The following is a 12,443-nucleotide window of genomic DNA, read 5'->3' on the forward strand; positions in this document are numbered from 1 at the left end:
TATTAAAAATAGTCAAGTTCTAAAATTGAGGTCAGAGTATGTGCAAATAATACTTGTGATCTAAAGGTGCAGTTTTAGGAAGTTTTTTTCCCCTCTTGGCTCTGTCTGATGTCAGTCAAAGCTGATAAACCTAATGTGATTACCCTGCTCTGACTAACAGAAGCTCCTCCCACTGGCCTTTGGTTTGGTTTCTGAGGGGCCAATCAGAAGAAAGTTGGCTTAAAGGGAGATTGCAAAAATTGCTGAATTAGATGGTGGATGAACAGAGGGGGGGTGTACCAAGGCTCAGCAAGACACAAAAGAGCACTAAGAGAGCCCAACTTCCCCCAAAGGATACCTCTCCCCATGGCCTTTCACGTGCTATATTAATCAGTATGGTTTTGTTGTGGAGTGTAGCATGGTGGAAAAGGATGGAGAGAATCCCCCACTAAGCTTTTGGGTTGGCATTACTTTAGATTTTTTTTGTATTAATTGCATGCTTTGGTGTTTCTTTGTGTTTGGTGTGGGCCACACCCATGTGGGAGTGGAGATTCTACTCTAGTCCAGCTGCCAGCTATTTGGAGTTGAGTACAGGGAGCAGCTGATTGGGAAGGATTGGAACCCTTCTCTATAAAGGGGAGAGGAAACAGGAAGGGGGAGGTTGTTGTTATTTTTTTTAGTAGGACACTGGTGCAGCAGGGAAGCCTCGGAGACTCCAGGATGAAGTGTGCACATTTTAAAGGAAAAGATTTTTAACCTGGCCTGGTTTTGCTTTTAAAATAATCTGAGTATGTTGGAGGGAGGACTCATTTTAATTGGCATTTGCGTGGACCTGCTGGGAGGGGGGAAAAAACACTGGATTGGAGACTCTCTGTGCCCATGAAAAGGAAACTGGACAAGTTTTAGGGAAGTTTCAGCTTGAGAGTGGAAGCCCCAGGATTTGATGTGGAGACCCAAGCTCGAACGACGCCAGGCCTGAAAAGGTGGGTGGGAAGCCTTTCTGAGGAAGATGCAGGATTGATATGTTTTTAGCTGCTTGTTCTTCCAAGTGACCACCTTTCCCCTGTTTGTAACCAGGCTAACAACCCTGACCACGGTGGCTTTGGGCCTTGGATTCCTGGCCAGAGTTGCCTTCAGCCAGTAGTTTGACTCTGAGAAAAACTAAATCTTGTGTAAACCTTACTGGTCAATGTTAGAGCTACTACTTTCTTGTACAGAGGCCATTTTGGGCCTTACGTAACATTTGGCGTTCGTCGACAGGATTTGTGACCAGTATACAAAACCACCTGCCTTAGACTGATCAATATGGCTGATGAGCTATCTGAAACCATTAATATGGTGTCACCATTCTTTATTGGCGCACCTTGGGTACCATAATTTTGCGGGCTTAACACGAATTATGAAGACTGGGAGAGCCAAATTAGTGCAATGCTCCGTGCTCAAGAGTGGTCTATAGAACAGCAGTGTGATTTTGTACTGAGTGCATTAGGAGGAGAACCACGACGTGAAATTCTTATTTTGGAGCAAGTGGAGCGGGATACGCCAGATAAGATCTTTCTTCAACTTAAAGAACTGTATGGGGATAAAACAGCTGTGGGTACCTTGCGTGCCATGTTTTATGAGTGCAGACAAAGGCCAGAAGAGCCTATTAGAAAGTTCACATTATGTTTAAGGGAGATAGGTCATCGCCTGCAAACAAAAGAGCCACAAGACCCTCGGTGTGCCGACCTGCACATGCGTGATCAGTTTGTCTTGGGCCTCAGAGAGGATGAGATACAGCGAGATCTACGGCGTCTGTTAAGGCATGACCCTAATCTCTCATTTGAACAGGTGCGTAAAGAAGCTTTGCAATTGGAAGCAGATGCTTTGCATAGCTCGTATGAAGACTCCACTTGTGCCATAGTAAAAGGGGATCTAAAGTGCCAGGTACCTTGAATTGGAAAGATGAATTTAAAGCGGAGATTCTCGCAGAAATGAAGGAGCAAATTATGGATCTCAAGAATACTCTTCAGGAGGAGCTGAGGGAATTTGTTCGACCAGCACCAATGCCACAGATGTGTCCAGCTCCCAGAGGTGAGAGAGAAAGGCAGAACTCTAGTTCCTATCAGTATAGGAGATGTGCTGAAGTGTCTGAGCCACCCCCAGCGACAAAGCAAATTTCACGGTTAGTGGAACGACCACGGGCGACCCATCTGTAGTAAGTGTGGAGCCAGTGGACACATGGCAAGAGAGTGCCGGGGCATTCCATCTCAGATGGCTTTAAACGAGTAAATCCAGTCACTATGGGCCAGGTGACTGGAAAAGATGACAGTGGTCCAGCCCAGCTAAATCACTCTCAATTTTTAGGGACACGCCGTCAAGTAGAGGTATTCGTTGACGGTAAGGAAGTGACATTTTTGCTAGATACGGGGTCTAATGTAGCATTAATGCCTGAAGCCTGTTTTGTTTGGCGATCAGGAGCCAGGAAAAGAAAGCGATCTCAACTGGTTAAAGCTGAAGGCAGCGAATGGATTAGCTATTCCTTATGTGGGCTATGTGCTAGCTAAAGTACAGGTGGGAGGCATTACTTTGAAGGATATGGGAATTGTGATTTCAAAGGATGATCCCAATAATCCTAATGCATTACCTATCTTAGGTATGAATGTCATCGTTCCATGCTGGGATATGCTTTTCTTGAAACCTCAGATACGGACCCAGACCTGGCCTGTTGGCTCAACTGTAGACACTCAACAAGCGTGGGCATCCGCTTTTCAGGACTGTCAGAGAATTCAGGCGGCTGCCCCTGTACAACAGGTGGGGACCCTTCGACCAGCTTATCGCCATCCGGCGATGATCCCTGGGCACAGTGAGCAGGTGATTTGGGCCAGGGCTCCACAGAGTCTGAGGAAAGGACAATGTATTTTGGTGGAGCCACTGGAAGGGCCTAGTACAGTTGCTGTTGCTCGATCCCTAGGAATTGTCCGTAGAGGCCGAGTCCCCATCAAAGTAAGGAATCTCAACCCCTTTCCTTTTTTTTTTTTTTTTTTTTTTGACTGTCCCGTTTGGCTCTTTTGCCATCAGAATTATTGTCTAAAGGCGAAGAAAGATGCCCAACGGATTTACTTTACCAAATGGACCATCCCAGCCTTGCCATAATGGTCTATTTGATTCACCTTTTATTGTTTATTTTATTTTATTTTCACTTGCTAAATACGGGACAGACTTGACTGGGGAAAAGAAAGGGGAGAAAGAAAGAGGGAAAGAAAAACAGTGGGGAAGAGGGACGGGGATAAAGGGCAAAAAACAAAAACCAACAAAATAAGCAGACAAAAAATACATATATCAATCACCTGGATCACCTGTTGAGAAAGAAAAAAGAGAAAACAAGCAGAAAAAAAAGAGCAATATAATAAACAACATCACGATGATCTATGGGAATATAACAGTAAATACTAAATATTAAACATTATTGTGCAGCACGTAAGATCGACAGCACACAGTGTGCTTTGAGGTAGGAGCCAAAAAGGGTGTAGTTTGTGTGTGTGAGCACCCGTGTGTACACCTGTGAGCATGAGCGCGCTTGTATTTAAAAGGTTCCTTCATGTAATGATCTGCTAGAGGGTGTGGGGGGCCACGGCCCCATCCTCCAGGGCATGAAGCAGGTATGGAGGAGATCAAAACTCCAGACATCCAGAGGCCCTCAGAACACAAGAGACCAAGGAAGACCAACAGAGGGGCAGCCGCGCCACTATCCCAGAAAGAGCTGAGGAGAGCCCCAGATGAGGGGTCACTCAGCAGGCACGGAGCAGAAGCCAGGGGGGGTTGCAGTGACGTGCCCGTGAGCTCCGCCGGCAGCCAGCTGTGCCAGAGTGACCGAGCCCCAGGCCGAGAGGCTGAGGGCACCCCACCCTCGAAGTGGCCTGAGCGAGCCCCAGGCTCCAGGCCCCGACAAGCAGCCACCAGGAGTGAGCCGGTGTGTACCTGGACGCCCATCCCCGGACACAAAGAACCACCAATGCACCGATGTCTGAGGGCGTCTGCCGCTGGCAGGGGAAGTGGTGGGGGGAGATAGGCCTCCATACCTTGGAGGGCCTGAGATGTCCCTAGAGAGGTGGCGTCTGATACCCAACCTGACATATAGACACAGACATACAGGCACACTCAAATACAAACATCCATTCCCACCCTCATGCTCTCATATGCAATTACTCAACACTCACCCAACATGGAGACAGACATAAAGAGACACTGTACACACAATCACATTCCCCAAGCGTACTCTAAGCCCCAGGTCTAGGTACCCTTGCCCCTGGAGGGGGAAACTGCACCCAGACCCAGGTAGTGTTACCCTTTTCAGACTGCCCCGACTCGGCAGCACCAGGGAGGCCCCACTTTCCAGACCCCAATCGGACGGCCAACTCCTCCTCCTAGCCCCCCCGCTCCAACAGGCAGCAGAGAACGGGGGGGGGTGTGAAGACTCCAAACCTCCCTCCGCCCGCTCATATGTAGTGTTGCTGCATGTGTGTTCTTTGGTGCATTTAAAACCCAGGAGGGCATGGAGCTACCTGCCAGAGAGCAGCAGGTAAGTGCATAGCCCCTCCTGATAGCCCTCAATGTCTACGTGTATTTAAAATTGAGAGGTGGGCAACGACGCCAGGGGTGAGGTTGTACACTCTGATGGTCTTTTGGATTCCGTGTAGTATGCCCACCCCCAAGATCCTTTATGTATGTGTTATGAGAGTGTGAGTAATGTGAATGTCTAAGTTGTGGGATAAAATTGAGGCACAGGCAGCCAGAAGGGGACAGAGGGGGGGGGATGCCTCCCCTGCACCCTGGTGACACACCTTTTCCCCAAGGCCCTGCATGTGTGGGTGATTGTGGTGGAGCGGGAAGAGGGAGGCAGCTGGAGATGGGGAGGGAAGGAAGGGAGGGGCAAGTGACCCCTCCCTGGGGCCAACTCCCCTGCTGACCCCAGTAGGCACCCCCACACTCTGCAACCCGCCAGGGAAAGGGGGCCCAGGCCCATCCGGACCGGGGCCCAGTTCAGCAGCGCCGCCCAGCCCCACAGAGCCCGGGACAGCCCACCCGACCCCACCACAGAGAAAACTGCACCCACCCCGTCATCCACTCATCTTCCAGACTACACAAGACAATAGACGCCCAGATTGAGATCTTCCTCCACCTCTCCTATATCTCCCCCTCCAGAGTCAGTTCCTGGAGAGAGGAGACCTCCTGCAAGATGTAGCAGCCTCCTCCACCAGCTTAAGAGCCCCCCAGGTGGCTCGATGCACTGGCGGCACCCTGCGCCAGGGCTGGGCTCCCGTACACCCACCCACCCAAAACCCCGGCGACACACCAACCAGGACCCAAGCCCCCAAGGCCCAACCAGGGCCCCAGCCCAGAGACGGAGCACCCCCAGAACCACACGCCCGTCCCGGACCCACCCAGGGGCAGCCAGGCTACCAGGTCAGTAACCCACGTCCATCAGCACAGACCCTCCCCTAGCCCCGCTGCACGCAGCCACAAGGAAACCATCACCTAAGAGCCAACAGAGCCCTTAATAGGCCATGACCACAACCCCTGGTTGAGCCCTCCAAGGAAGATGCTCCTGGGGAATCCCCTGACGCCCCAAGCCTGTCACTACCCCCACACCAATCACAACAGCGAAGGTGGGACCAAACTATGACCCCCCACCCCCACTAGGTGATGGAGCTGATCAAAGGAGCCCAGAGCAATTGATCTGATGTGGTGGCAGAGGCTGTATCAAGACTAATGTAATCTAATAGATAATTTCTATATTGGTTAGAATTAAGATTATTTTTATTTTTCCAGTTCATGAGGACTGTTTTCTTGGCTATGCATAGGGCAGTGAAAACCATATGGGCTATATTCTTTTCTGTAGTGACATTATCTAAGCTGCCCAACAAACACACTAAAGGCGAAGTTGGAATGTTACATTTCAGACACTTCGATAAGTCTTCACATATCTCGCGCCAAAATTTCTGAACTGGTGGACAGAACCAAAAAGCGTGGATATAATTGTCCGGTGAATTGGTTTGGCAGTGTGAGCAGTTGTTGGTAGACGTAAAGCCCATCTTGAACATCCGATGACCTGTATAGTGCACTCTATGTAGTATTTTGTATTGAATTAATTGAAGACTGGGATTTCTATTTAAATGAAAGGGTTTTTAAGCATATCTGAGACCAGAAGTTTTGGTCTAAGTTAACTGATAAATCCGCTTCCCATTTTGCAATAGGAAGTGATATTGATTCATCTGTTTTAGAAAGCATTCTGTATATTTTGGAAAGTAATTTTCCTATCACTTTACGACGGTACGAGGCCCTTGCTACATTCTCCACGGAAAATGTTGACATTCAGGAATCTTTTGAAGTTACTTTTGAGCAAACCAGGCCAGGTATTGTTGAAGTTGGTGTGCACCAGGTGAGCCCGGAACCACCTGGTAACACTCCTCATATTGAAGTTATGACACAAGGGAAGTCAGACCTATCTACAGAGGAGCAAGAAAAGTTAAATGGTCTCTTGAGGAAATGGGGCGATGTATTTGCTGCCCACGAAGAGGATTATGGCCACACGGATGTAATCACGCACTCTATCCCTACAGGTATGGCACCTCCCATTAGAGAGCGGTACAGGCCAATTCCCCCTAAAATGTATCAGGAAGTGCGAGAGTTGCTGAATAATATGATTCGATCAGGGGTGGTGAGGGAGAGTACAAGTCCCTGGGCAGCACTCATTGTCCTGGTACGTTAAAAAAAATGGGGAATTGAGATTTTGTGTGGATTACCGCAAGTTAAATGCAGTGACACATAACCTTGACAATGCTGACTAAATCGAAATACTATTCCACTCTTGATTTAGCTAGTGGGTATTGGCAAGTGAAAGTTTCTGAAGCTGACAGAGAAAAGACTGCATTTTGTACTCCTTTTGGCTTGTACGAATTTGAAAGAATGCCTTTTGGTTTGTGTAATGCCCCAGCAACATTCCAAAGGTTGATGCAAAGTTGCTTGGGAAGTCAAATCACAGAGTCTGCTTTGCTATACTTGGATGATGTGATAGTATACTCACTGGATTTCAACAGCCATCTAGAGCATCTGCAGGCAGTGTTTGCAAGATTGAAGAGCTATGGGTTGAAGTTGCAACCAGATAAATGTGTTCTTTTCCAGCAACAGGTCAAGTTCCTGGGTCACCTGGTGAGCAGTGAGGGTGTAGCTCCGGACCCTGATAAGATTGCCGCTGTACAGAATTGGCCGGCCCCGCAGACTATTCATCAGGTGCGTTCCTTTTTGGGCTTTGCCGGTTATTATCGGCGGTTCATTGCAGGATTTGCAAGTGTCGCTAGGCCTCTTAACTCATTGCTGGTGGGAGTACCTAAGAATAAAAAAACAGAATATTCCCATAAACTGGGATGAGAATTGTCAACAGTCTTTTGATCTTCTGAAGCAGAAAGTGCTAGAGGCGTCTACTTTCGCTTTTGCTGATTTCAGATTACCCTTCCGGCTCTACATGGATGCCAGTAAAGTGGGCCTTGGTGCAGTACTTCCTCAAGTACAAGATGGGAAAGAATGTGTGCTAGCCTATGCTAGCAGAAGCTTGGCACTCACAGAAAGAGATGATGCAAACTATAGCTCCTTTAAATTGGAGCTGCTGGCTTTGAAATGGGCAGTGACGGAGAAATTTAAAGACTATTTATGGGGGTCTCTGTTTACAGTTTATACTGACAATAATCCATTGGTCCATTTTGCGACTGCAAAAGTGGGCGCAGTGGAGCAACGGTGGGTAGCACAACTTGCAAATTATCAATTTGATATCAAGTACCGGCCTGGCCAGGAAAATGTGAATGCTGATGTTCTGTCTAGGATGCCATTACAGGTGCAACCCCAAGATCTGGTATCCCCACAGAGGATGGGTGAAGGAGCACAGGTTCAGGCTGTGAAAATTGATTGGGATCCAAGATACTGGAAAAGCTTACAGGAGCAGGACCCCACTTTGTATAAGGTGAGACAGTATGTGGCCCGAGGAAGGAAACCATCAGGGGAGGAGAGGCGTCAGAAGTCTACTGCAGTCTTAAATTACATGAGACAATGGTCACGGCTGCGGTTGGAGGGTGTGTTGGTCCGCAGGGGAGTGGATTCCAACACATAAGAGGTTTATTATCAAATTCTTGTTCCTTTGCAGGAACAACAATTAACATGGAAGGCTTTCCATGAAAGGAATGGTCATCTGGGGGTGGCAAAGACGCTCTCAATGTTGCGTCGTAGTTTTTACTGGCTTCAAATGGAGAAGAGTGTGTGTGACTGGACGGCATCCTGTAAACGGTATGTACATCATAAAGGCCATGGTGATGGTAAGGCCCCGCTCGTTCCTGTTTATACACATGCACCTCTCCAAATTGTGGCTGTTGATTTCCTTACACTAAGTAGACCGGCAGACTCATACCAGTATATTTTGGTTGCTACTGATATGTTTACCAAGTATGCTTGGGCAATACCAATCAGGGATCAGACTGCTTCAACCACAGCTAAGATGTTGTTGAAACACATTATTCAGCCAATTGGATGTCCAGAACAACTACACTCGGACCAAGGCGCCAACTTTGAGTCTGCCCTCATAAAAGAACTCTGCCAGTATTATAATTGCCAGAAAAGTCGAACCACTGCCTATCACCCTCAGGGCAATGGGACCTGCGAACGTTTCAACCAGACATTAATAAACATGTTGTCCACCCTGGAGGAAGAGAAGCGAACTCGGTGGGTGCAATATTTACCAGAACTGCTTCAGGCCTATAATAATTCTGCCCATGCATCTACAGGTTACAGCCCCCACTACTTGATGTTTGGATGGAATGCTCGTCTGCCAGTTGAGCTGTCTATGGGGATGAAGAGATCCACAGAGCCAACAACCACCCAAGAGTGGGTTAAGAGACATCATGAACGCTTGAGGCTGGCATACCAAATGGTGGAGAAGAGCAGTCAGAAGGCTGCAAGCCGGATGAAGGACAGGTATGATGTTGGAGTTAGAGCAGCTCCATTGCTCCCAGGAGAAAGGGTTTTAGTCCATACAACAAGAAGAGATGGACAAGGTAAACTGCCAGCACACTGGGAGGAAGAGATCCAAATCATAGTCGGTCAGCCAAACCCTACAAACCCAGTTTACAGAATTCGACCGGAAGGTAAGGATGGTAAGAGTGGTTCATCGCAATCGTCAGCACATATGCACTTTTCTACCTTCAGATGACTATAAAACAGGAGATGGCGCCCCGGAACCCGGAGCACGGCACAGCAGAGGCCAGGGTCAGATCACTATTCCCCCCCCTACCAGTCTGCCCCTGCTGTTCAGGAGGGTATAAGGAGATCTGCCCGTGAGAATTTTGGGAAACCCCCATCTCGATATAGTTAGTAGAGTGCCAGAGGACAGGCTACGAAAAAGTTGGGTTGTGTGTTGCGGAGTGTAGCATGGTGGAAAAGGATGGAGAGAATCCCCCACTAAGCTTTTGGGTTGGCATTACTTTAGATGTTTTTTTTTTTGTATTAATTGCATGCTTTGGTGTTTCTTTGTTTGGTGTGAGGTGTGGGCCACACCCATGTGGGAGTGGAGATTCTACTCTAGTCCAGCTGCCAGCTATTTGGAGTTGAGTACAGGGAGCAGCTGATTGGGAAGGATTGGAGCCCTTCTCTATAAAGGGGAGAGGAAACAGGAAGCGGGGGTTGTTGTTATTTTTTTTAGTAGGACACTGGTGCAGCAGGGAAGCCTCGGAGACTCCAGGATGAAGTGTGCACATTTTAAAGGAAAAGATTTTTAACCTGGCCTGGTTTTGCTTTTAAAATAATCTGAGTATGTTGGAGGGAGGACTCATTTTAATTGGCATTTGTGTGGACCTGCTGGGAGGAAAAAAAACACTGGATTGGAGACTCTCTGTGCCCATGAAAAGGAAACTGGACAAGTTTTAGGGAAGTTTCAGCTTGAGAGTGGAAGCCCCAGGATTTGATGTGGAGACCCAAGCTCAAATGACGCCAGGCCTGAAAAGGTGGGTGGGAAGCCTTTCTGAGGAAGATGCAGGATTGATATGTTTTTAGCTGCTTGTTCTTCCAAGTGACCACCTTTCCCCTGTTTGTAACCAGGCTAACAACCCTGACCGCGGTGGCTTTGGGCCTTGGATTCCTGGCCAGAGTTGTCTTCAGCCAGTAGTTTGACTCTGAGAAAAAACTAAATCTTGTGTAAACCACTGCAGTGTGTGTGTGGTGGTTCCTTACTGGTCAATATTAGAGCTGCTACTTTCTTGTACAGAGGCCATTTTGGGCCTTACGTAACAGTTTCTTTACCAAATTTTTAAAGGTAAAATTTGACCTTAGCTGCTAACAATGAAGGTTAAGGCCAAATGCTTAGCCAACCTAGATACTCATGTCCCCCAAGACCTGGTATATTTTTGTGAAGTTTGAAGATGATCCATAGGAAATTGTGAATTGTAGAAAGTTATTACTGATTTTCACATTCGGAATGACGTTGAGCTTGTCCTTGACAAGCAACAAAATTAAATCAGTTTGAGCTTATATTGGTATCTACCATCGCACAAAATTTGAACATGATATCTGCTAACTGCTAACAAATAGACAGACAGACAAAAAACAAACCAATTATATCATGCCTCCATTTGAGGGGAGAATAAGGATCATTTCATACTGAACGTCATGCAAAGGTGCTCTAAAACAGACAAAATGGAGCTGGCAAATTAGCATACAAAGACTCAATAAAACATGTCTCTTTGGATTTCCAAGATGCTGAATCCAATGCTGTTAAAAACTGATGGATGCCGAGAATGCTGGTTAGCTCACTGGGAGGAGCAGGCGATCTGAGGCCATTTGCTCCATGTCTTCCTTTAGTCTTTCTCCCCCTATCCTATCACAATGAAGGCTAAAATGTCCCAGAAATATATCTAAAAACATTTGACAAAACCAGTACACATTTTATATGCAAACATCGCTAAAGGTTAGCACAAAGAGCAATTCCAGGTATGTTTACACCTTTAAAAATATGACTAACATAGGCTCTATATCAGATAAACATTAGATTTGAGCATGCTCTTTTTAGTGGTGCATGTGTGGTCACATTCATGATGTGAATATTTGGTAGCCAGTGGTGCCTCCAGTCAGGTTATAGCCCTTCAAAGTGAGTTGTGTGTCATTCCTGACACCCTTATGGCAAAGGATGTGGCATGTTGATGGCTTTCCAGAACAAAGTTTTCCTCAAAGGAAGTCCTTTGGCGCAGTGGCATGCCTAAGCATGAAAGTATGAGGATGGACATGCAAATCTGCAGAGAGTCCTTGTGGCATCTTCAGGATATTTAAAAGTGTTTGTTATTTTGTCCTTCTAAAACAGGATCTAATCTGTTAAACCATAGGATTATAATAGAAGAGGAAGTCATGAGATTGTCGACTTCCTTTCACTTTTTAATACCTGAAGGCCACAAAGCGGGTCTGTGTTTTCTCTGTGCAGTTCCAAATGATGACTCATTATTAAAAACATGAAATTGTCTTATTTGTGTGTTCATAACATGTGTAAAAATCATGTCCAGTGAACTTCTTTGTTCTTTACTTGTTGTTTTATTATGTTATTGTTTTGGATTTGTCCTATCCTCTTGGCAAGGTCTATAGAAATTTTTAATCTCTCCTGGATAAATAAAAGATATATTCACGTACGTAAATCTACTGCTTCGGATCATGCGTGAGTGTAATTTGCAGCAAGTGTTTCTGAGAGTAGCTGAACTGATCCGCTTCTCACAAACTTCTCCCTTTCACTGCCGCCACCAATAGCTGAATGAGATATGGAGTTTCATTGAGAAAAAAAAATGGAGCACTGTGGCGCTATTATGAGAGCAGACTGTGAAGTGAGAATGGGAACTGTCTCTGAGGGAATGTCAAAGGTTAGTGAGGTTATTTCAACTTCAAAGGAGGGGGGAGGGCAGGGGTATTTGAGAGGATTCATCTCAGAATTGAGATTTCATTGTCAGAGGGTTATCCCCTCGTCTGTGCACGGACAGGCTGACAAATCCCCTCTTCAATGTTTTCGTCTGAAGGAGGTCTCCCTGCAAGAGGCCAAGGGAGACTGCTATACCAGACAGTCACAGCAGTGACACTTGAGGGAAACAGAGGTGTTAGACAGATAAAATGGCCTTACCCTGTTGGTGCTGTTTGTGCATGTGTCCTATGATAACACATGTCAAGCGCTATCACACGCTGCAGGCTGCACAGAGGTAACAGAGACCGCCCAAAGCCCTGGGAAAACGTGGAGGAGCGTGAAATCACCTTGATCCAAAGATTCCTGCTGCATACCAGTCCACTGAACCCACCAGAGCACAGGGGCCCGGAGATGGGCAGACTGCCACAGATCAAGAGAAAGAGACAAAGGAAAAGGGAAGAGGTGCAGGGTGAGAGTCAAGATCTTTAATCCTACAGCTTGGCTTGAAGCT

This window comes from Pelmatolapia mariae, linkage group LG17, assembly GCF_036321145.2.
Source record: "Pelmatolapia mariae isolate MD_Pm_ZW linkage group LG17, Pm_UMD_F_2, whole genome shotgun sequence".
NCBI lineage: Eukaryota > Metazoa > Chordata > Actinopteri > Cichliformes > Cichlidae > Pelmatolapia > Pelmatolapia mariae.